This window comes from Lepidothrix coronata, unplaced genomic scaffold, assembly GCF_001604755.1.
Source record: "Lepidothrix coronata isolate B3197 unplaced genomic scaffold, Lepidothrix_coronata-1.0 Scaffold78, whole genome shotgun sequence".
NCBI lineage: Eukaryota > Metazoa > Chordata > Aves > Passeriformes > Pipridae > Lepidothrix > Lepidothrix coronata.
In genome coordinates, this window is record NW_016690258.1 from 2,040,642 (window position 1) to 2,062,780 (window position 22,139).

Genomic DNA, 22,139 nt, shown 5'->3' on the forward strand with positions numbered 1-22,139 from the left:
AGTGTGATGTGATTTCTTTACCCCCAGTTGATGACAAGTTTGTGTACCGAAATGGAAATATTAACAGCTCTTGTATCGTCAAACTCCATAGTATTACTAGAGATATTATGCTTGCTAGTGTAAATGTCAAATCCCAGTTTGGAAATAATTTTTCTGTATCTCCTCTATTAAACAGATTATTCTAAGAAGTTTCCAAATCCATTGCCAGGAGCCTTCTTTTTTTAAATCATTGAATGCTTCCTTTCAGTGGGAGAAAAGGTAAGTAGGACCATGTTATTCCATGAGCACCACCATCTGCCACATCTCCTGTTTCGTTATTAATCTCTGGCTAAAGTTTATTTAGTGAATTTGGTACAAGTTCCTTTTGGACTTATCCCATTGTAACAAAATCTAAACCCCTTTCCTCCAGTTAACAGGAATCTCTCTCTTCGTGTTCCACTTAGATAAAATTTCTAACTCTTCATGGGAAGAAAGATATAACTTGATCTCTCAGCTAAAATAATGTCTTCTTGGTCTAATGGCTGGTATAGCTTTATTGATTAGCTTCTCCAAAATATCTGTTGACTTGAGTTCCCAACATATGACATAATAAAGTGATTTTTCTATGGGCAGTTCTTTGGCACTGCAAAATTGGGCCCATTGGGGCTTCAAACTCAGGATTTGAAAATGAAGGTACCAGAACTTAATTACTTTTTGTATAAAAATGTAATATGGCTTCAATTTCTGAGATATGTGAGTTTTACTTAGCTCATGCCATGTCATGCTTTCTCTTAACTTAATCTCTACCACACGTCAGAACAGTTTATTAATACAGCAAAGCCACTGTTCTTGTCAACCTTATTGTTGCACAGATTTTTGCCAAAGCTCTGTTGCTGGAGTCCAGAGAATATATATTATCAGCTTATTTTTTCCTCGCATTAGCAAAAAAAACCTGCTTGTGAATTAGGAAAAAAAGCTCAGGAATACTTTATTACTGACAACTACAAATACCACAACCTGCTACAGTGCAGGTTGGAAGGATGCAGCTGTACTTGAATTAGAGAGGGAAAAGAGTCCTTCAAGCTGTGAAGTTAACAGGGAATCTCTGAGTAAAGCATTTTCCTACTCAGCTGGGAAGCTGGAGTATTCTGCTGGCATCTTGCCACACAGCTTTGCAAACCCAGCTATGTCTGAACAGTGGCACCACTGCAGGCAGTGTACTGTGATATTTTTAAAAATTCAAGTATAACTACTTTTCCTATCTTTATTCCTTGCATTGGTATGTGCAAAAGCTTCTCATTCAAGTTGGAAACTAAAAGATAAGCTAGTAAGGATGAAGCAGTCGGGAGGTTAACCTGACAATTCCCAGACCAAACAGGGAAAATATTTAAAAGTTGATCACCTTCAGTATCATGACAAAAGAGAAAAACCTCAAAGGGCACAGCCACCAGAGCTGCTCTGATGTGGTGTTAATAGCAGGGCTTTGCAGTTCTCAAATTTGATCCATGTATTCTTTTCCAGTCTCCCATATTATTTCAGTCCTGTTTCCCTTCCCTTCATGCAGCAAATCAAACAGGACATATCTAAACTTTTAAAGGTTGCCAAATGTTTAGGTTATTGGGAGGCAATCACTTTCAAAGGGCAGAAGAGTTTTGGCTATTGGGTGAATTTAATCAAAACAGGTGTGAGAGATCGTGAGGCTGTGTGAGGACAGGCCAACATCAGCTGTGCACTGGGAAGAAGGAGAGCAGGACAACAGAACTGGATCAGGAGTCCTCTCCTGCAGGGACTGTCTTGGGAACGTGCAGTACCTAAATGAGGTCAAAAACATGTGACAGGGAAGCTGTGATACACATCTGACTAAATGATGCTGCCCAGAGATTGTTTTTTGGCAGGCTAAAGGGGTTTGGAATCTCCATGCTTTCCCAAGATGCTGCAGTTCCCACCCGGTGGCCACAAGCCCAGGAGATCTCCTGATGCTGCACCCAGGTACTGCTCATATCACATGGGCTCTTTCCCTATTTTCATTAGTTAAGCTGCTTCTCACTTTTGCAGCCTCACTACAACAGGACTCGCTAAATATCACAGTGGTCACAGTTCACTGAATATCACACTTTGGTCAACTGCAGTTCATTTGAGCTCATATCTTCTATTAAAAGTGTCTAACTGGTTACCTAAAATAACAAAATATTGTTCTCATTTCTGAGGGCTGAGACTGCTTAAGCAAAGGCTTGAATTACTTTTGAACACTGTGTAACAGACTTTTGTGCAGAGAGTTTTGTGTCATATGCTGTAATTTATTAGTCTCCCAAGCTATGCAAAATTGTTCTGTGATATTCAGTAGCCATAAAATATACGACGAAATGCAACTACCCCAAATTTCTTCAATTTCTTTGTGTATAGGTGTATTGCCATTATTGAAATGTTTATGTGGCTCTAGGACATGTATTTGCAAGACACAGACTGCTTCAGTAGTACCTAGAGTCCCTTAACCTTGGCTGGACTTGACTCTAGGTGCCTCTGTAAGACAAAACTAAAATCAGATCAAGCTCTAACTTCAGTAATTGAATTTTAGTAGCCAAATTTTATGAAGGAAACAAATTTCAGTTACACCTGTGTATTTATAAAAGCTGAATTTTCAGTTGTTAAATATGTGTTCATAGACAAGCTTGTGCACTCAACCAGGGAGAAAAGAGAATCAATATCACCCCTGAGCAGCAGCTCAAATTTCAAATATTCACAGCTTGTAAAGTCAAACTTGTGAAGTTTAATTGACCAGGAATAATTTGAGGACAGTGATCTTTATGCACTTCATAGGCAGAAAGCAACCGAGTTATTAACTGGAAATTATTTATTTCACTTTAGAAATTATGGGACAGTTGCAATGGGGCTTTGAATTTGCTAAACTCTGAACTTTAATTTGCTCATGAACACTGCATGATCCTCAACAGAAACGGAACAGCAATTAGGAGCTTGTTTTCATGTAATTCCCTCCCACCATTGCTCTTCGAGCAGTTCTCAGAATGCCTAACCTGGCTGTCAATATGCACATCCCTCCTGCTACAACCACACAACACTGTAGCTGTAAAGGAGAAGATTAGCAAGGGATCCATGATCCCTTTTCTTGTGACTTTCAGGTTCAGAGCAGAATTAACCTGGGATTCGTGCCTCTGTTTCTCTGCTTAGACCGGTGAACTAAATGCCCATTTTTCTTCCTCTACTGCCAGTGAATATTTACTGCAGTTTTTCCTGTAGAGCCTCGTCCCTTTGGCAGAGCTGAGAGTTTGGCTCATCCAGTTTCTGTGTCATTTTTTTGTAACCTGTGGCAAAGCTTTGCTCCTCTCTGCGGTTGTTTAATATTATGTGTCTCTGAAAATGCCAGGCAGGAATCAGAGTCTGGTGGGGAAAGTGCTTCTGGGGAAATGGAACAATCTTCAACTCCCCAAATATTGTGAGTATTGTGCTCAGGGACATAAGAGCTCAGTGAAATGAGTGTTGAGAGGAAGAAAGGTAAAAATAAAGCGAACAGAATACAGAAGATAAGTGACATTTCAGTTCTCAAGTTTATAAACTTAAATTCTGGCTTAATTCTGAAATTGCATATTGTTTAGGAATATTAGTGTTGGGGGAAATAAAGTCATTTGGAGGAGTCTGTTGTGACTTAGAGATCCCATATGAAATACTTTGCTATTTCAGGCTTTTAATCAATCTATCCTTCTTCTTGGTGTCCAGATTTACCTCTTCTGTAAGCCTGTGAAATTAATCCTCAGTCAGGGCCCTTTCAGCAGCCAACACACCAGGCCACCTCTGGCTGGGTTTGCTAAGGCAGCTGAGTTGCAGAGTCCATCCCATCACAGAGCTCTCATGTTTGCAGACCTGGCATCCTGCATTGCACAATGTCTGTACTCTTAAGTTGCAGATCTCAGACAACTAATGAGGCATCTGTGAACCAGCTCATGAGCCCAAAGCACAAAAAAAAGCACAAAATGGAACCAATTCTGATCAGTCTTCACCTCACTCCCAGGGATAGGTATAGTTAATATAAAACCCATACTGGCTAGAGAACAGATACAGAGTGCAGTGACACTGCCTGAAAAAATGTCACATCCAGACTCCGGGATTTGGATTTTACAGGCAGGCAGTGGTGGCAGAGATCTTTCCTTTTCAAAGATAAAAATGAAAACTGAGCACGTAGCAGTTTCTTTCTGCAGGTCTACCTTGGTGCTATGTTTTGATCTTTAGGATTTAAGTAGGTAACAATGCTTGTGCCCATTAAAGAGGTGAACTTCAGAGTCCCTAATTAGGAGTTATGATGCATGGGTCCCCCTGCCAAGGACTTGGCATTCCTATCAGTGTTCAGCTCTTACTTCCACCTGATGAATGTTAAGAAGCTCTTAATATTAGGAATCTTATTTGTTGTGTTTCAGTGACAGTGCCACAGGGTTGTGGGGTGGGAGTGCTGAGCACAGCTGCCTGCTCTGGGCTGACCCTCGAGCTGGCTCACTGTGGGTGTCTGTTCAGCCCTGCTCAAACAGCCTGGGCTCAGCATTTTAGTCTGTATCACCTCTCTGTTAGACGCCTTTTTATGTCACATTGCCTACAGGTGCAAGCCAAGCAACTGCTGCAAATTATAAGGAATTGTTTGTGCTTTGCCCTATTTTAAAGCCCCTTTGCCACTTAACTGTACACAGTCCCTTTCAGTATTTAAACAATATGGTCTGGGGGCTTTTTTGCTTTATTCCAACTTGTTTGAAGGGTTGTCAGTGTTTGTTTCCTACTGAAATTCTCATCCAGACTGTACAGCTCAGGTTCCTTGGTGTCAGCCATCCTGAGAAGCTAACATGTCCATTTTCAGGTCTGCCTCAAATCCTGAGGGAGGGCAGCCTTTGGCCAGGCTGACCTGATCTGACTTTAAAGCCTTAAGCAGCACAGCCCACTCAAACCAACACATCTGTTGAGTCTGGGCAGGAGCACAGCACAAGCCTCAGTAGCAGTGGTTAAACAAAAGCTAGTGATCTACAGAGAACTCATCTGAAGGAAATAATGTTTGCTTTTTTTTTTAGTATTTTACAGGATGAGCCTCCTACAGGATGGCAGTTCTTTACAGCTTTATGCTGTACATTGAATGGGAGTCCTTCACCAGCTTCTAGGCATTTATTTCACAAGCAAATTTACTGGCAGGGGCGTATTTTTTGCCTGTCACTCCAAGTGAGATGACTCCATTGACTTCTGTAGTTCACTGACTGAGAAACCATCAAAAAGCAAACTTATCTGGGTATCAAGATTATTAGCAGTGTGAAGGGAGACAAAATGAGGCAGATTTCTATCTTTTTTGTACAGCTCACCAGGGAACATTTCTTCCCATCCATTCCTTGTTTTTTTCTTCTAGAGTAGACAAAGTTGTCTTCCTTGACACTGGCCTTGCTTTCCAGCAAGTATCCTACCCCCTGGTCACAGCAGAAGAGATGCTGTGGTCTGATGTCTGTTCAGCCTGAGCTGGACTCGGTGGCCACAACCAAACCGTGATTCCACCGATATCCTTTTTGCCCTTGCTGTTGAGAAATGCTGAGTGATGTGCGCTCAGTGGTGGCAACGGCATTCATACATGTGTTTCATTGTGCTCCAGTACCTCAGTTTCCATGGCTACCACAGAAACTGCAGGTTTGCTACACAAATTGGTAGGAGAGATTCAGAACACCAGCCCATATGCTGCAGCTTCCTGAACCTCTTTCTCCTCTCCTGGGCTCAGTCGTGCTTCTCTCTATCAGGGGCTGTAATGCTGGTCTCCATCAGGTACAGCAGGTCTTTGGCACTGCCAGGTTGTTCTGGGGAAATTTGGTGCACACACCAGCCTGTCCCCTTCTGGGTTGTCAGGTTTTTGAGCAGGGAAGATGATCTGCATTTTGACGTGCAGCCGAAGGGCCCGCGGGAGGTTTTTCTCCCTAGTGGTTGGCTATTCTGCCACTCCCCAGGTGTAAAGCAACTGAGTAAAGGCATATTTTAGCATGTGATCGTGGAACTTTATGCAGGAAGGCTGGAGGTAGAACATAAAACCAGATGGAATAGGTAAAACAAAGCCCCTCCTGGCCAATACCTGTCAGAACTGGAGACTGACAGCAGGGTCCGTCGGGGGAAGAAGCACTGGAAACACTCTCCCTGTGCCCAAGTAGCTGCAGCTCTGCTTCCCTGACTCAGAGATGGTATCTGTGTCTTTATTTGCTTAGTGAATTTTTTTCTATTAATTTGCCTAGTTGTGTTTGAACTCATATCCGATTTAGCCTCTGGAACAGCTCAGCAACAGCTTCACAGCTGAACTGTGCACTGAGTGACAAAATCCCCCGCAGTCAGATCTTTCCCAGCATTAGCAGTCCTAGTTCCTTTAGTCATTTAGCAACCAGAAGCCATTCCATAACTGTGATTATTGCCCATCTTCATGTCCTCTCCACTCCTGGTAAATCGTTTCTGTGAGGGATGGTGACCAGAACAGCTCATGGTTGTCAAGATGCAGGTGTGTTATGGATGTCCCTGTTCCTTTCCTAGGATATCCCAATATCTGGATTGATCCAGAGCACTGAGCTGGCACTGTCTGTCAGAATACAAATATTTCTTTCTTCACAGGTAGTTATGGAGGCAAAGCCCATCACTCTGTGTGCTGACACAGATGTCTGTTTTAGGACTCTGTTAAACCCCTTCCTTGGGACCATCCCATCTCCTGACATGCCCCGTTCAATGGGGTTAAGATTAGGGCCATTTTTGAAGGCTAGACCAGACTTTGGACTTGTGAGGCAGAAGTTTTGATTCATGCTCAGTCTGAGGTTCCTTTCCATGAGTGATTTTTATCAACATGAGATTTCTTGAAGGTCTTGTCTTTCACCAACTCTCTGGGGAGAGCAGCACTCTGGGCTCCTGTTCTGCAGCAGGAATGAGTTACCTGCCTGTCACAGGGGGTTTCTAGTGGGCACTTCTGCACTGTGGGCTACATTGGTAGTCCTCCAGCTCTGCCCCCTCCTCAAGCCAGAAATGCCACCCTCTACCATGATATAGCCCAGCTTGAATTTTAGGCAATGCTGACCACCATTTATTTGAAGTGAAAGATATCCTGAAGGGGACAGTTCTACTGCTCTTAGAAAACTGTCTGGTTGTCACTAATCATGTAAGATTGCACAGAGTGGTAATTACAGACTTGTTCCATCACAGCCTCTGATATAATGTGGTCACAAAGAGCACTCAGACCAAGTTCCTTGCAGTGTGTGCACTACCTGGCACTTTCAGCCAACCAAAAAGTGTGTTTATCTGGTGATAATCAGAGTGTGTTATTACATTTGAGTCTGCTATTGCAGTTATTAAATAGATTTCCCAAGATTTATAAAATAGCTATTTTTCAATAACATTTTTAATCATACCACCTTGTGAAAAAGATTTCATGAGGATTTTTAAAAGGTCTGTTAGCAACGTACCAATTTAGTTAAGCATTGTAGTTGAACTCAAATCATGAATAAAATATGAAATAGATTAAGAAAGATGAATGGAGTGTTGAAAGAAGATCCAAAATCTGTTTTGGCTAATGCTCACAGCATTAATTTTCTAGAACTGCCTTCTTCACACACTACTAACTGAAACTGCTTCATCCATTCAAATATCTACACTGTCACAGAAAAGTTTCTTCTACATTTTAATTTTTTTACCAACTTAGAATTGAAGGGAAGTCACCATATAGGATGGTTCCTAAAATACATAATTCTAGCATCTATGAAATTTAACTCTGCCCTGTGAAGTCACACAGCACATGTTTAAGATGGTTGAAGATTGTGTGGCCAGATTAGAATAAATCACATTAGGGATGTGGGAGTTTGAATGTTTTCTTCTTTTCGTGGCAGGTCTAAGTACAAGTGTCTTTGCAGTATTTAATATTTAAATTCTTCTTCTGAGAGAAATTCTGACTTGGCTCACTTGCATTGTCCTGTAAGTAATATAATTTCAGTTTTATTGTCAGAAATATTTTCTTTTGTCCCTTGTGATAGTGTTCTTTAGGCTTTTACTTAATTTTGTGTATTCTGACTAAATCTGTGGAAATACAACAATACCATGGACTATTTCTAGTAGTTTGGCAAAGTATAGCATTGACCTTGCTAAGAAGCAAGGATACCCATTCTTTGTTTCCCAAGCTAAAGAACATCACCAGATTTACTCACCAGCCAGTACTGCTCCCCCTCCTAATAATGTATTTTGTGAATTTGACCTCCAAGTTTAATGGAGGACAGTGCTAGCAATCTGGAAAATTTGGCAACATTGCTCATTGTAAAAAGCCTATTTACATATATTAAAGATGCCTTGCTCTAAAGTCTAACAACCAGCCCTCCCTGAACATCCCAGCAGCACTGAAGCTCTCAGGTACCCACACAGCACTCAGCATGCCTTTGCTGTTTGGTGGGGTTAATTTGTGCAGCTGAGTCAGCTAATAAGCCCTGCAAGGGAAACACATCCAGATGTTTGCTGTAAAGCACCGAGTTCTTTGGACAGGGACATTTACCCACACTGCAGAAAATAATAAAGCATTGAGTCAGAAAAAGACCCATTTACTACAATAATCTGTCTCTGGCCTGTACAAATGTCAGGTGAACAGCATAAAGACAGGGCAAGCATACCCTCAAAATGATGCTACTCAAAATACTCTCCCAGTCTTCAGTCATAATTCCTAAACCAGGGACTGTTCCTGTTTTGAAGAGTCTTCCTTCCATTCTTCTGTCCAGTAAGTTTTGAATCCCTGTACACTTGCATTTACAACCTCCTGTGACAAGGAGGCCCAGTGATGTCAAGGATCTTCTTCCAGCTTGTCCTGGTTGTCTGCCTGAAGCATTAGTTCTAGGAGAGGGGTTACATGGTGGAAGGTGCAGAGCAACTCTTATGCAACATCCTGGGCTGCTTTCAGAAGCACATGAAGATGTCCACACAGCAAGCCTTGAAAGCAGGAGTAATTCATGTTCAGTGAGCAAACAGTAACTGGGAAGCAAAAAATAAGGCTTTTGATGAGCTCTAATCTCCTCACTACATTTTTTTCTCTTCTCTGTGTTTGCAGCTTAGCCTGCTTTAAAAAAAGTTAGTGCATTTGTGGTGCTGTTTGAAACAAATCAGCCACCTTTGAAAAACAGGTAGGGCTGGACAGAGTACAATACATAAGAAAATTCAGAGTAGTTTTAAAATCCAGGCGTGCTTCAACTTACTATGCTGTGGGACAGACCTGCTGCTGTGTGCAAAATCCTTTCTGGACTCCTGTAGTTTCTCCTGAAGTTGTCACTCTTCATGGCAACCCCTACCCACACTACTCTTGCATGTTGATCCCTGTTATAATTTATCAGTGTTACATCTGCCCCAGTCTGTACTCTGATTAAATTAGAATCCCATTAACCACAGTTGGCTGTCAGACAAAGGAAATGTCTGATCTTATTTTCAGTATAAGACATGCCCTCTGCTCTCCTGCACATCAGAAAATTTCCAAGGAGTGATAAGGCAGCAGTTTTGATAGGATTTCTACATTTCTCCAAGGATTTGTTGAAAATGTGGCAGCTCGGTACCTGAATATTAGATTATTAAGTTGCACAGTGTGATGTATTGTGTATAAAGTACTTCCTGAAGAGCTGTCCACTCCTCCAGAGCAATCCTTCACAGAGCAGGCAGCAGCCACCCTCCAGTGATGCCACAGCAGCAGGACATGGAGAAAGCCACCCCTTCAATCCATTAGAACAATCACACCAAAGGACACTGTGTCCTCTTTCAGGAGAAATGACAAACCCAGTTTGACATTCCTTTGAGAAGTACTGACAGGACCTGAATTTAAGGTGCTCTGTGGTTTTTTCTTTTTATTGAAAAAGGAGGGTGTCAGTAGAGCATTTGTCTCAATGACCATGAGCTGAATATTCCCTTCAGCATTTCTGATAAAGCCCACAAGACTCACCACAGTGTTGAAGGGATTCCAAGTCCTTATTCCTCAAATGTCATTTTGAGTGCAATAAAATTTGTTGTTTCAGCAACCTGCTCTAGTGGAAGTTGTCTCTGCCCATGGCAGGGGTGTCAGAACTAGGTGATCTTTAAGGTCCCTTCCAACCCAGGCCATTCTGTGATTCATGTTGAGGATATCTGGCAAATCATCAAAATCTCTTCTTACTTCCTACTGTGTTAATATTTGATATTTTCCTTTCCTTCTGCAATCTTCCCTTGAAATCAGATTGCTTAACAGCTTAAACTCTTTAAAACAGTGTGTGCTCATTTTGTTCTCTTGGACTATTTTATGCCTTCTGCTAAGCAGTAAAAGAACTAAAATACAAGATTTTTTTTTTTAATGTTCTCTCCTTAATTGTGCATCCTTCAGGTTGGCCTCAGCTAATCTCTGGATTTCAGTGTCAAATATTATGGCATTTATCTGTAAAACTCATTTGTACTACACAACACTCCCGCTTGGGAAAATCCCCAAACCAAACCCTTTTTGTACCAGGTGCGTTCATTTTCTGCTATCACAGAAAAAAAACCTTGAGACCACTAAGCAGCTGCAACCTTTTCTATAGACCTTATTTATCTGATATTAGCTGAATTGTGTATTGTACTTTATAGGAACAGAAAGAAATCCCTGCTCTAAAGCAGGTGTCTGCCATGCCTGTAAATGTCAGTCAGCCCTTCCAGATCAAAAATTAATTGTGCACCCACCACGAGAAAGAGAGCAGGTTTGAAGCACTTATAATATTGTGCTCTGTCAGGTTATTAGGTTTTCACCTCAGGAAATTCAGCTCCAAATGCCATGCAACCTACCTTAGCTGGTCACTCTGGAGCATGTATGCAATAGACACAAAAAGTGAATAAAAATACATCAGGCACCCCCCACTGACAGCTATTTAATTACCAATCATTTGCTGCTCACACAGAGGAACAGCGTGTTGTCCTCTTGGGTGCTTCATTAGTACCATCCAATTTTGGCTGTGTCAAGGTTTATTCTGTGGTCAGTCCTTTAAGAGCAGAAAAATCAAATATAATAAAAGTACAACCTGTAGCCTTGTAACTGTCAGGGTAGCAACTATTGCTCTACTGAAATCAGACCTTCCAGCCTGGTTTTCACGTGTTTATAGTTTCTTTTGTCGTTTCAAGCTATTTTGATGATAAGATGGAATTTAAAAAAAAAAAAAATTCAGGTTGTGTTGTTCTTGAACAGAGCATTATGCCCAGAGCTTTGAGCTGCTCTGTCACCATGGACCTGTAGGGGATTCTAGTCATGCTCAAAGGATTAATCCCTCTGCTTTCATCCCTGCTTTCACAAATTGCTGTGGTCCTTCAGTCAACCCAAAGGTTAGTGAGCACCAAGGAGCATTACAGAAATGCAGTGTTTGCAGATGATTTGAGATGAGAGAGCATCAGCTGTGATGCTGTGCCTCCTTCTCTTCCCTTGATTTAGGGCTCCATTCTGGCCAATGGAGTTTAAATAATCAGATCCCATTATGTGTTCAGAAAGAATGAGATTAAAGTGAGGGCCTCCTTTAAAAAATCCTCATTGGAGCATCTAGTAGATTCTTGGGCCTCTTCTGCCATCATATTTTTGGTTTTCCTTGCTCAGCATGATAATTGCAATAGCTCCTGGATTTATATACTGGAAGGGGATTAACACATGCACATCACTGTCTTTCAGCAGGTGCAATTTATGTTTATCTTCCTCCTGCTGCTGGTCCCATCTATTGATTTCCAGCTGCTGCCTTTCTACTTAAGCCTTGCTGCAGAGAGATTTAGTCAAACAAAAAGTCCACACCTGATCCTTGGGAATGGCTCAAGAAGCTTTAAATTTTCTCCAGAAACAGAACTCTGACTCTGTGCTGGAGCCACAATCATCTCATCACTTATTCCACCTGGCCAGCCCTGTCTATCACGCCGTGGTCACTTAGGAAGGGTGGTGGCCCCAAGCAAACCGGGATGCATCTGTTCTGAGCTGCCTGTTTAGGCCACGTTTCGCTGGGAAGGAACTGAATGGAGAGTAATGCTTTGGGGTTTTTTGAGGATGTGTCTGTATGCCACCGCAATACCTTCTGACCACTATGAGCTCCAGATTTTTTTTCTGATTTTATTGAATAGTTGCTCCTTCATTTCTGTGGCATTGAATTGTTTTCTAGGTAGATGCTATGTGCTGTCAGCCACTCCAGGTCACCAACAGCTTCAATTGGCTTTACTGTCTTTTATTTTGCTGTATTTCCAGCCAAGCTCTGTGAATAATCATGGCATTTTGTTGTGGTCAAAGCACAGTAAGCTCAGGCTTTGCACCTGCACTCAGGAGCTTTGCTGTTAGTGACTAATTCTTTGAGGACTTTCTTTCCAGAAGCTCTGTGACAAGTTTCAGTGCTGTCTTGAAAGGTGCAGCCACCTGAGCTGGAGAAGGTTCAGGCTGGTATTCTTTTCTGTAGCTGGATCCTATTCCCAAGTTTGATGAAGGACTGATGCCAACACTGATGCTCAAACCCTGGAGCAGAAGCTGCCTACTGAGCTCCAGCACACAGAAAATGTCCTTTGGGAAATAACCACGTTCGGGATCGCTGCTGTTCTGTCTGGCTGCTGCTGTGCACTGGCACAGTGTTCTTGTGTTCTTGCTGAGCCAGTTCAGAAATGCGCAGTACAGGCCATGCTGTAGCACTGTTGATTCTCTGCTTTTCTGCTGCTTGGTTTTACTCAAGATCACTTACCAGAGTGACTCTTTGGCTGGTTTATTCCCTCGGCTGGTTTTAATTCTGTTTGGTGAGCCTTCTGGACACAGCGTTGATATGCATGTATAGCACTATTTAAGTGGGGATCATGAAGTAAATTTATTTCTATAACCCAGAGAAAAGTTGTTCAGAAGCATTTTTATATTCTGCTCTTTCATTAAGAATATGTACTCATCAAAGCAAAGTGTTTGTGGTAAGATTTTTATAAATAATGTCTTGGATCCAATTTTGATTAAACCTCGAGAGCTGCTGGATCAACCTCCTGAGTAACCAGCTACTGTTATTTAAGGTAAAAGTCTTGGGTTCAATTTCCTCTTTAAAATCAGCAGACCAGGAACTTGAATCCAGAACAAATGCTAAAATAAAAATCCTTGTCTTTCCTTGTTCCATACTTTCACAACCTAAACCTCATCTATTCACAGCTTTTAAAGAAAAGCTTTGCTTGGCCTAAAAATCACCCATACAAGAGCTCCAAGAACCAGGCTGAAAAGTTAATTGCAGCTTCTACTCTCCAATATAGCATTATTGATTGGAACACTTATTTAAAAAGTAGATTTTTTCCATACTCCCAAGCTTTATTGCCCAGACTGTCAGATTACTTTCAAAAATTACTAGCTTTGTACTCCACTCATCATTATAAATTCATTACCTGAGTTAATCTTGTCTTGTAGCAAATAAGTATATCCAGTATTATGTTCCTAGAAGTATTTCCAATCTTGCTTTGGCAAAACACTGTGTTTTTAATGGCTTGAAATTGTGTTTGAATCTTGTTGCAATTGAGATAGGAAGAACGCAATCTATAATACTTTTCATTTGCTATATCTACTCAAGTGCCAGCACTGTACTTTATAAAAATATTCCTATACCTGAGGTTATTACTGGCATCTCTATACTAAAGGAATAGAATATGTAGCACCTTTTAATTAGTCACCTACTGGGTTGTTTTCTGTCTTTCATGATGAAGGCAAATTCTAACTTTCTTTTCTGCCTCTTTTCCCAATTCAACCTGGCAGGCAAAGATTCACTACGGGAAATAACACCAAGTGCTTTCTCTGGGGATTCCTTTGCCTTGGCTGCTGGCTTAAAATCTTTTTTCCTAGTTTAAGGTCTGATTGAAAAAAAAGCCATTCATTTGTAGTTTATGAAATTAAAGTAGAAAAATGCAAGGTGAGGGGGAAAGGCATTAAATTTCACTGATTTCAGGAGTCACAGCATCCTTTTGAGATATTCGCTGTGTTCTAGTCATTGCAGGGGAGACAAACACTTTAGTTAAGCCAGCTGTCAGGTTTAGTGGAGCTGAGCAGTGTCTTACCCTCCCTGCCCAGCAGCACGTGAGTGACTTCAGAGCTCTGTCCCAGATCATGTATAAATGGTACCATGTTAAAGTGTTACCTTCTCATCTACAGATATCAGTATATCTCAGGGCCTGGTCTATCAGCTAAAAGTTTACAACTACCAGTTCAACTACTTGCATGAAAATTAGCACAAGGATGTTGGCACAGCTGCCAATATAGTGAGTTTGAAACTCTAAGATAGATGTGGTTACACTCTGCATCCTAGTTGCTCTTCTTCCTTCTTGCTAAATACTCTAAATACAGAGACAAAGGTCTTCATTCAAGCTCTTTAATAAGGGAAGTTGTGAAAAAGCTACAATGACATGACTGTGAAGGCAAACAAACACATGCTTTCCAGACATCCATCTATTTGGTGACTGTGTCAGAGCCTCTAAAGACAGACAGAATCATGTTCATTACAGCCTTCATCCATGAGAAATACAGTGTCACTTGAAGGACCTTTTCTAAGCAAGCACAGGCCAGGGAACTCCGTAGCACAAGTCAAAATTCCCACCTTCTGAGATAGTAATGAATATTAAATCACACTCTTAAATGATCATATAGAAGTTGCCCTGCCTTGCTAAATAAATTAACTTTTCCTCTGTATTCAATCTCTTTGGATGAAATAGATTTGTTGCAGTGGCTTGGTTTTGTTAGTATATCCAAGAGTCAACACAGGTCAGTGAGCAAACTGAATTGTCATCTGTCTGCATGAACCAGAATTGCTCTCTTCATCCTCAGTGAGCCTGGGGAGTCAGAACAACCCTGCTCAGCCCAGTCTGTCTTCTCTAATGCACAGGCAAAGGGGCTTTCTGGGTGCTGTATGAACCATGCTCACAGCAAATGGCTCCTCGGGTACAGCCAGTGCTCCTTGGCTTGTCCAATCTTTGTAGAACCACTTTGCACAGTGAAAGGAAATTGGTTTTCACTTTTGTATTCTCTAACAGACATCAAAAGTGATTTCTGAGATAAATGCAGTATAAAATTTTAACTCCCTTTGTATAGCTTCCCTCTTTTTAGACAGGAAAGGTTTTGTTCTCATCTATAGTGTGATGTACTTTGGCAAAAGCGATCTTATTCTTTTTATCAGTGGCAGCTTGGGATAGGCATAATATTTACAAATGATGCCATGAACAAGTTATGCAAATCACCCAAATGAGAACCAGTAAGCTTTTATATCCTGCCAAACAATCGTGTATTGTAGAAATGCCACATTTTACAGTCAATTTGAGAAATGTTTTAGAGACTTTAAAACATTAGTGCCCTATTATTCATATTGCTCAACATATATAAGAGGATTTGTTAGTACCATGAGTACAAAAATACAAACCTTTGGAATATGAAGGAAAAAATAACCGTAATAGATTTTAAAAACCTAAGTGACTTTGAAAAGCTTCTTGGAAGTTCATAACACTGTCAATTTTTTAAAGATCTTGTCTAAAATTGAAACCTATATGACTGCAAAGAGGCAATCTGTGCCTTTCTACTAGTATAAAAATACCATTTCTTAGTGCATGTAAATGAGCCATTATAAAATAAATCAGCAAAAAGTAATGGATTCTCTTAACCTATTAAGCTCTCCAAAGGGCTCATCTACACTGCAGAATTCACAAGTGTCTGAACTGAGCTAAGGATCAGTGACTGCATGGCCACACTGACTGTGATTTTTAACATTGTTCCACCTTCCCTTTGGCAGTGTCCTGAAAAACATCATTTTTAGGAGGTTCTGGCTACCCAAAGCAGAGTTCCTGGGAGTCACATATCCCAGGGGGATTTGCAAGACCCTCTCCTTTCTTAATTCGCTGTGGGGCTACTAGTGAAAGACCAGAGAAGCCAATTTAGCTCGTCAGCTTCTACACTATCATTACCTTATTTTTAAGTAATTTATCTAAATTTTGAGGCACTATTGAATTATTTGTAAGCTCTAATTTTTTCATCTTAAAAGGGGTGTGTGGGTTCTTGGATTGGAAAAATAGCACAAGTTTTCCCTCAGAAGGGAAATTGCTAATGACAGTAATAACCGACAAAACTATTCTCTTTAGACTGAAGGAACAAAAGAACATCTTGGGGGGGGCAGGAATAAGCAGCAGCAAATATTTAACTGATAGAAACAGTGAATTTGTGGGAACTGCAAAATAATAACTTTTTTTAAATCTGTTCCCATGAGGGTTTTTTTCAGGCAAAACTGTTTTCATGCCGTATTACATCTGAAATCCTTACAACAGCTTCCTACCTTCCCTGTAAAGAGCTAATAGACAGGGCTTATTTTTTTAAAGCTCTTCTAAGTCTCCATCTCCCTGCCGGACTTTATTTAAAAGGTTACTCTTTATTTAAGAGAGTGCCAATGCCTCTTTCCTCATGTTTTACTGTTTTTGCGCTGAGCCCGATGCCCTTGGTTTGCATAAGGCAGGTGGTGTGTGTCCTTTTTCTAGAAGTGCACTATTTACTGCTGGGGAAAGGCAGAGCTGGGGATTTTCTAACCTTGGTTTTCCACTAAGTCTTTTCGGTTAGGGCACACGATAATTTTGGTTTGACTGAAACCACGACAAAAGCACCTGGGGCTGGGTGAAGCACGGCCAGGCCCTGCCGGCTGTGGGGACACGGGGAGGGCAAGCGGGGACATTTCAGAGGTAAAAATCAATGCCCAGCATTAAGTCTGAGGTTGGGAAGAGGGGGTGAGGGATGCCTGTTCACACAGTAAAAGCAGTGTGGGGAAAAACGTTGTGTGTGAGGGGCATCAGGACAGTTGGCAGGTGAGGGGACGGGAGGGGCCATCTTGGCCCTCAGGCCGGAGACGCGTCCATGGGCAACTGCTGGAAGCGGGACCTGTCCCTTTCCAGAGCCTTCTCCTCGGCAGGGCCCTGGAGGAGCAGTGCCAAGGGGGTAACTGAGCCCAGTGAGGGGGTTGTGTAGTGCAGATCTTTGTGTAGTGCAAATCTTTGTGTAGTACATTTAAATATTGCGCCTCCTTGTACCCCGAGGGACCACAGGGCCTCTCTAATGGCGTCTTCGGCGCTTTTCCATGTTCATAAAGTGTCTTCCCACATTGTTGCACGGGGCTGTTGGGTGTTCCCAATCCAGTGAGACCCCTGCCCACTCTCCTGCCCATACCAGCCATGTGTTTGCAATACCTTCATTTGTTAGGTCTAAGTGTTGGGGCCAAATGAGAACATTACCCCTCTGTGAAGCACCCCAAAAGTTTTTGGCACTGAGAAAGTAACTATTGCACTTAGATCTGCTGGCAGTTATATTGTGAGCTATTTCACCAGTGCTGTGGCATGTGCAATATATACTGTGCGTGTTCCAGAGACAGGAGAGATGATGAATGGGTAATGTGTGCCCTGCTTTCTGCTTCTGTTGATAAGTGACTGATAAAGCTGACAAATAGCTGGATTAAGTAAACAGAGCCTACATAACTCATTCAAAGCGAATAACTGTTTACAAATTATCAATTGTTATCTGCACAGTTGTGAGTTAGGAATGATGTATCCCATTCCGGTGTAGAAATAATGGGACAGTGATTATGTGTATCAGGTATGTGAACAGTAAAACTGGCCATCTGACAGCGCTCATCCTCAGGACAGGGACTGGCAAGAAAAAGAAATGTTGTTTGGACCAAGTGCAGCAGTTTTTGACTCCAGAAAAGAACAAGAATCTGAATACAATAGAGGCTTCGGGATTTGGCTCCTAAATACAATCAGAATAATTTTTAAGCTCGTTTAGAAGCTATTATAACTAGTTACTACTCAAGGACCAATTTCCATCTCATTCCCATGAGTAGTGTTTGCAGAAAATGTAGAATGTGTGTCTTTTTATTAGAACAGGAAGAAATGCCTGCTAATATAATACCACTTCATTTCATAGTTCACTGTAGAATGAGAATGGGATTTCAGAGCTGCTGATGTTTTAATCTCATGTTTCCTTGTCCAAAGTAAAAAGTTGTGTACAAGCAATGTCAAGTTAAACAGTTTTAGTTCATCAGTGGCTGTGTCATATTTGTAGCACATGTTAAAGGTGGGGGAGGGTTTATGCTCTGCTCTGTACGATCAAGTGCTTGCTTTTAATTTAGTGAGTCATCTCTGCAACATCCTGATAACAAAACATGGCTTCAGATTCCTGAGATAGCACTGAGTGCCAATTGCACATCAGAGAGAAAATAACTTGGCTTGCAATAGCCTGGATTGATCCACAAAGAAAGAGGTTATAAACTGTAATGGAAGTGCTGACACAACCAAAGGCGATAATACACTTCAGTACAGCTCTTAGCGAGAGGGTACTCGCGGCTCTCAAGGGTCTCGCTGCGGCCGGACCAGTCGTGCTGGAGCAGAGCTTTCAGCGGGGAATTGAGGTGATGCGTGAGAGCTCATGGGTGCGCTCCCTCTTGGGGGTTTGGCACCCTCTGCTGTCCAGTTTTTGAACAAAAAAAACCCACAAAAAACCCCCTTGAAATTGGACTATACAAGAGACATAAAAGAGCAAATCAAAGCCTTAACTGAGTAATTTTGGTAATCAACCCCTCGCACTCTGTCTTCCTGCAGCAAACAGTGAATGTTAAGAACAAATATATTTTTCTTGCTTCACAGTAGTAGTTGCATCATTGCATTGACTCTGTTTCTCACAAACAAGCTGACCGAGCCTCAGCTCATGTTCCCACTGTAAGGCTTCCTGACCATTCAGGTTGGATGCAAGCAAAGCACAAAGGCTCTGGTGCTGGAGGGGTCTCAGATATGCAAGGAGAGGCTTTTTATGCCTCAGCAAGGTCTCTGTGCAATTGTCACAGAGTTAACACAACCCTTGCACAGTGGAAATGCAGTGGAAACAAGCGGGTTCATACCTAACATCTGGCATGACTGTTCTTGCTACACGAGCATCTTGTGCTGCAGCTGATAGTGCTGAAAATTGCATAGGGCACCTTATGCATGTTTTAGCTATTTAGCTAAATGTTTATTCACTCCAGGTTTTTTTGGAAACAAGTAACAAATGCTTTCTTTGACAGAGAGACACAGAGCTTCGCTTTTGCAACAGAAACATGGAACACCTGGCTCTGCAGTAAGGGGAATTTAAACCTAAGAGCTCTGGAAAACAGGAGGCCCGTTTCTATTGTTTGACTATCTCCACTGAAGAGCTCCTATATTTGATTGACAAGGTAAAAAATATTCTGTATAGTAGGCATGGCAGCCTGTAGGAAACAGCCGCTGTTTGTTCCTTATGTATTTCACTTTTTGGATCTGCATTTGCACACTGCATTTAAGACAAAAAATAGAAATTTATCAACCAGATCTGCAACACACACAGCGCCATTCTTCCCTTAATAGGACACCAGAAAACCAAAGCTGTGCTTCCCATTAGAGGTCCTTCAATGGCTTCAATTATTAAACGGTTTCAGTTATGGCTTTATGAGTTTTCAGTTATCCGTGGCCTCAAGTATGAAATCCATTGCAAAAGTAGGACAAAGCACTGTTCTTCTGAGAGCAGAGAGCTAGATCCTGACAGACACTGCTGCATTCCCTCTCAGGTTAGCTCAGGTTCTGAGTCATGTGCCTGTGGCGGTGGCCTGGGCTCCAGAACACGTAGTGAGGCACGTGGTGTGGTTCTGTACAGCGTGGGGGTGCCTCCCCTGTACCAGCCAGGACCAGCACCTCCTTGCCCTGCGTGCCCGGGAGCTGTGTGGTTCTCAGGGTACAAGTTTAACTGGAGGCTGTTCTCCTGTGCCTGTGCCTGCTAATGTCCACTGTGTCCCTAGGGAAAAATAATTGGAGAATGCAGCTATAGGGAAAATTGCTACTTGTTCCTCTTATGTTTCACTTCACTCCAGCAGTCTCCATGCTGCTTCCTTAACAAAGCATAAATGGATTTACTAATCAACTGCTTTTCTTTCCATACCCACTCTGCTTCTCCTCACATCTTCTCAGACCTGGGATTTTAGCTAAAGACTCAGAATGCTCATACTCATTCCTATTAGAAGAAGAAGAAAATACACTCATTGTAAGAAATTCCACTTTTGGAAATAGCTTTGTTTTTCTTTTTTTTGCTGCAACAACCACAATGTTCTAAATAGATTGCAGCTTTTCACATTCAGTCTCAATAGGAAATAAAATGGAGGAAGTGCAGAAGGCAGCACTGGCATGATTTGCATATAGTCTTTGAAAACAAACATCGAGTAGTGGCAACTGAGAACCAGCTTTATATCAGGCTCCTGCTGCAGAAGTGTTCAAGTCAAAGAAAGAAAACATGACCTTGTGGAAAGATAAACCTCAATCTAGTGTTTAGCTGAAAAAAAAAATAAGAAGAAACTGTTTATTTTAAAAAGGACAAAGAATTAGATAGAAACCTGAGTGGTGGGAAAATGCTAAATAAAACTCAGAATCCTCATGTGAGATCTCCAGTGGGTGGAAGCCACACTACCCAGTGCTGCCTGTGCATGGGGCAGTCTGGTGCTGAGCTATATATTCAACCACAGATTGGTTTCCCCAAGCATCAGCCAAGACATAGTTTTTATTGATTTATTTTGCTATCTTCCCACTGCAGTGATAGGATGACAAAAGAACCACCTGTGGGTATCCTAATATATCTAATGCCAGCGGATTTTCAGGTTGAATAAAAACAATAAATCTTTCTAGGCATAAAGGGGAGAGTGTGAGGTAAGTTAATTTGGGAAACTAAAGAGCATGATTTAGGAATATTGGGTTTGTTTGAATGGATCAGACTGGTCCTCCTGGCTTCCTAACTTCTCCTCAGAGATAGTTTTTAACAAATGACACACAAGAAGACAAAATAAGCCCCAAAATAATTAAGTGTTCAGTGACACTTCAAGGGACTGGCCTGCCTTCTGACAGAGTAGCAATAACTGTGTTACACCAGAGAGCAAAAGGTCTGATTCTCACTGTGTTATGCACATTACAAGTGTTCCAAAAATTAGGTGGCATTTCCTAAAGAACCCAGGTACAACACAGGTACTCATGGCTGTGCTGATCACTTCATCTATCATGGGACACAGCCTGTATTTTCCCTGAGGCAGTACAGTTAGATTTGTTGTGCAACTTCCTCTTAAATTAAAGGAGAAAATGAATAAACATGTAAACCTGTTCAGCTGCTTAATATATTCACAAATCAAGGCTAAAACAGTAGCTAGTCAAAGATGGTGTAGAGTCTAGCACACCAGAAAACAAAGTTCTCTTTCTCTGCAGTTCTTCCAAAGGGTTTTCCTGTCTCCTCACTTCCATGAGCAGGCCGAACTTGTCTTGTAGGCTGCTCCTAAAAATGCATATTAAGCCATCATGGTAATATAAGGCTCTTTGGCTCAAATCTATTTCAAACCAGTGATTTTACACTCTTTTGAGCTTTCTGCTAGCAAAAGCTTCCAGATTAACACCCCTCTGAGACTGTGCTACTCTGCTTTCCCCTAAACAGGTCCAGCATGGGCTGCAGTGGCTGAAGTTCCCTACCAGTGCTGCTTTGCTGATGTATCTCAGCCCTGACCCATTCTTGGCAGTGCATCTGGGAAGGTTAGTTTTTACTTTATAGGAATTTCAACTCCTGGTGTCTGCATTGTATTTCTGTGTCTAAATTTTGATTCTGACCACAGGAATGTAGGCAATCTTCTTAATCCTGATCTTAAATTTTTGATCATTATACTACAAAATGATATATACCTGAGCACTGCTATAAATGTAGCTCAGGAATGCAGTTTTGAATGATCTGGCAAAATGTCTAATATATTTACACTTCTTTAGATTGCTTAAAGGAGCATAAATAAAGGCTCAGTATATCTGCCCCTGAAACCCCGAATAATATTGGTAGTGGTTCCTCTGTAAAGTCAAAGCAGTAACACAAACATGCCGACTTCTGCACCTTTCTCAGACACAGGAAAAAAAATGGAATTGAAGGTATAAGGGCTCAGGAGATATTTCAAAGAAAGCCAATAAAAGAGAAAAGCTAGAAAGTGACACTCACCAATAACAGGATTCTTAAAGCCTCAAATTCGATAAACCCACAAACCAAAAGAAATTAAGCAGGCTGTGCCACTTCAGGACATCATGCTATGGGATTTTAACAAGATTCATGGGTATTTAAAAGTAATGGCATAAATTGGTTATTT

At 41.5% G+C, this 22,139-nt stretch overlaps 1 protein-coding gene across 6 annotated transcripts in view; it reads left to right on the plus strand.

Annotated features, from left to right (window-relative positions):
* The first annotated feature begins 205 nt into the window (after positions 1-205).
* SFMBT1 (Scm-like with four mbt domains 1) overlaps positions 206-22,139 on the plus strand; it is a 106,267-nt gene continuing 84,333 nt past the window's right edge. For 4 of the 6 annotated variants that reach the window (XM_017820017.1, XM_017820021.1, XM_017820022.1 and 1 more), the window contains exons 1-3: positions 16,811-16,924; positions 19,038-19,187; positions 21,452-21,546. The gene's annotated coding sequence lies outside the window, so the exon portion shown is untranslated. Of the gene's footprint in view, positions 259-1,874; positions 1,969-16,627; positions 16,672-16,810; positions 16,925-19,037; positions 19,188-21,451; positions 21,547-22,139 lie in introns of those variants that run through there. The other 2 variants (XM_017820018.1, XM_017820019.1) reach the window with 2 other exon arrangements.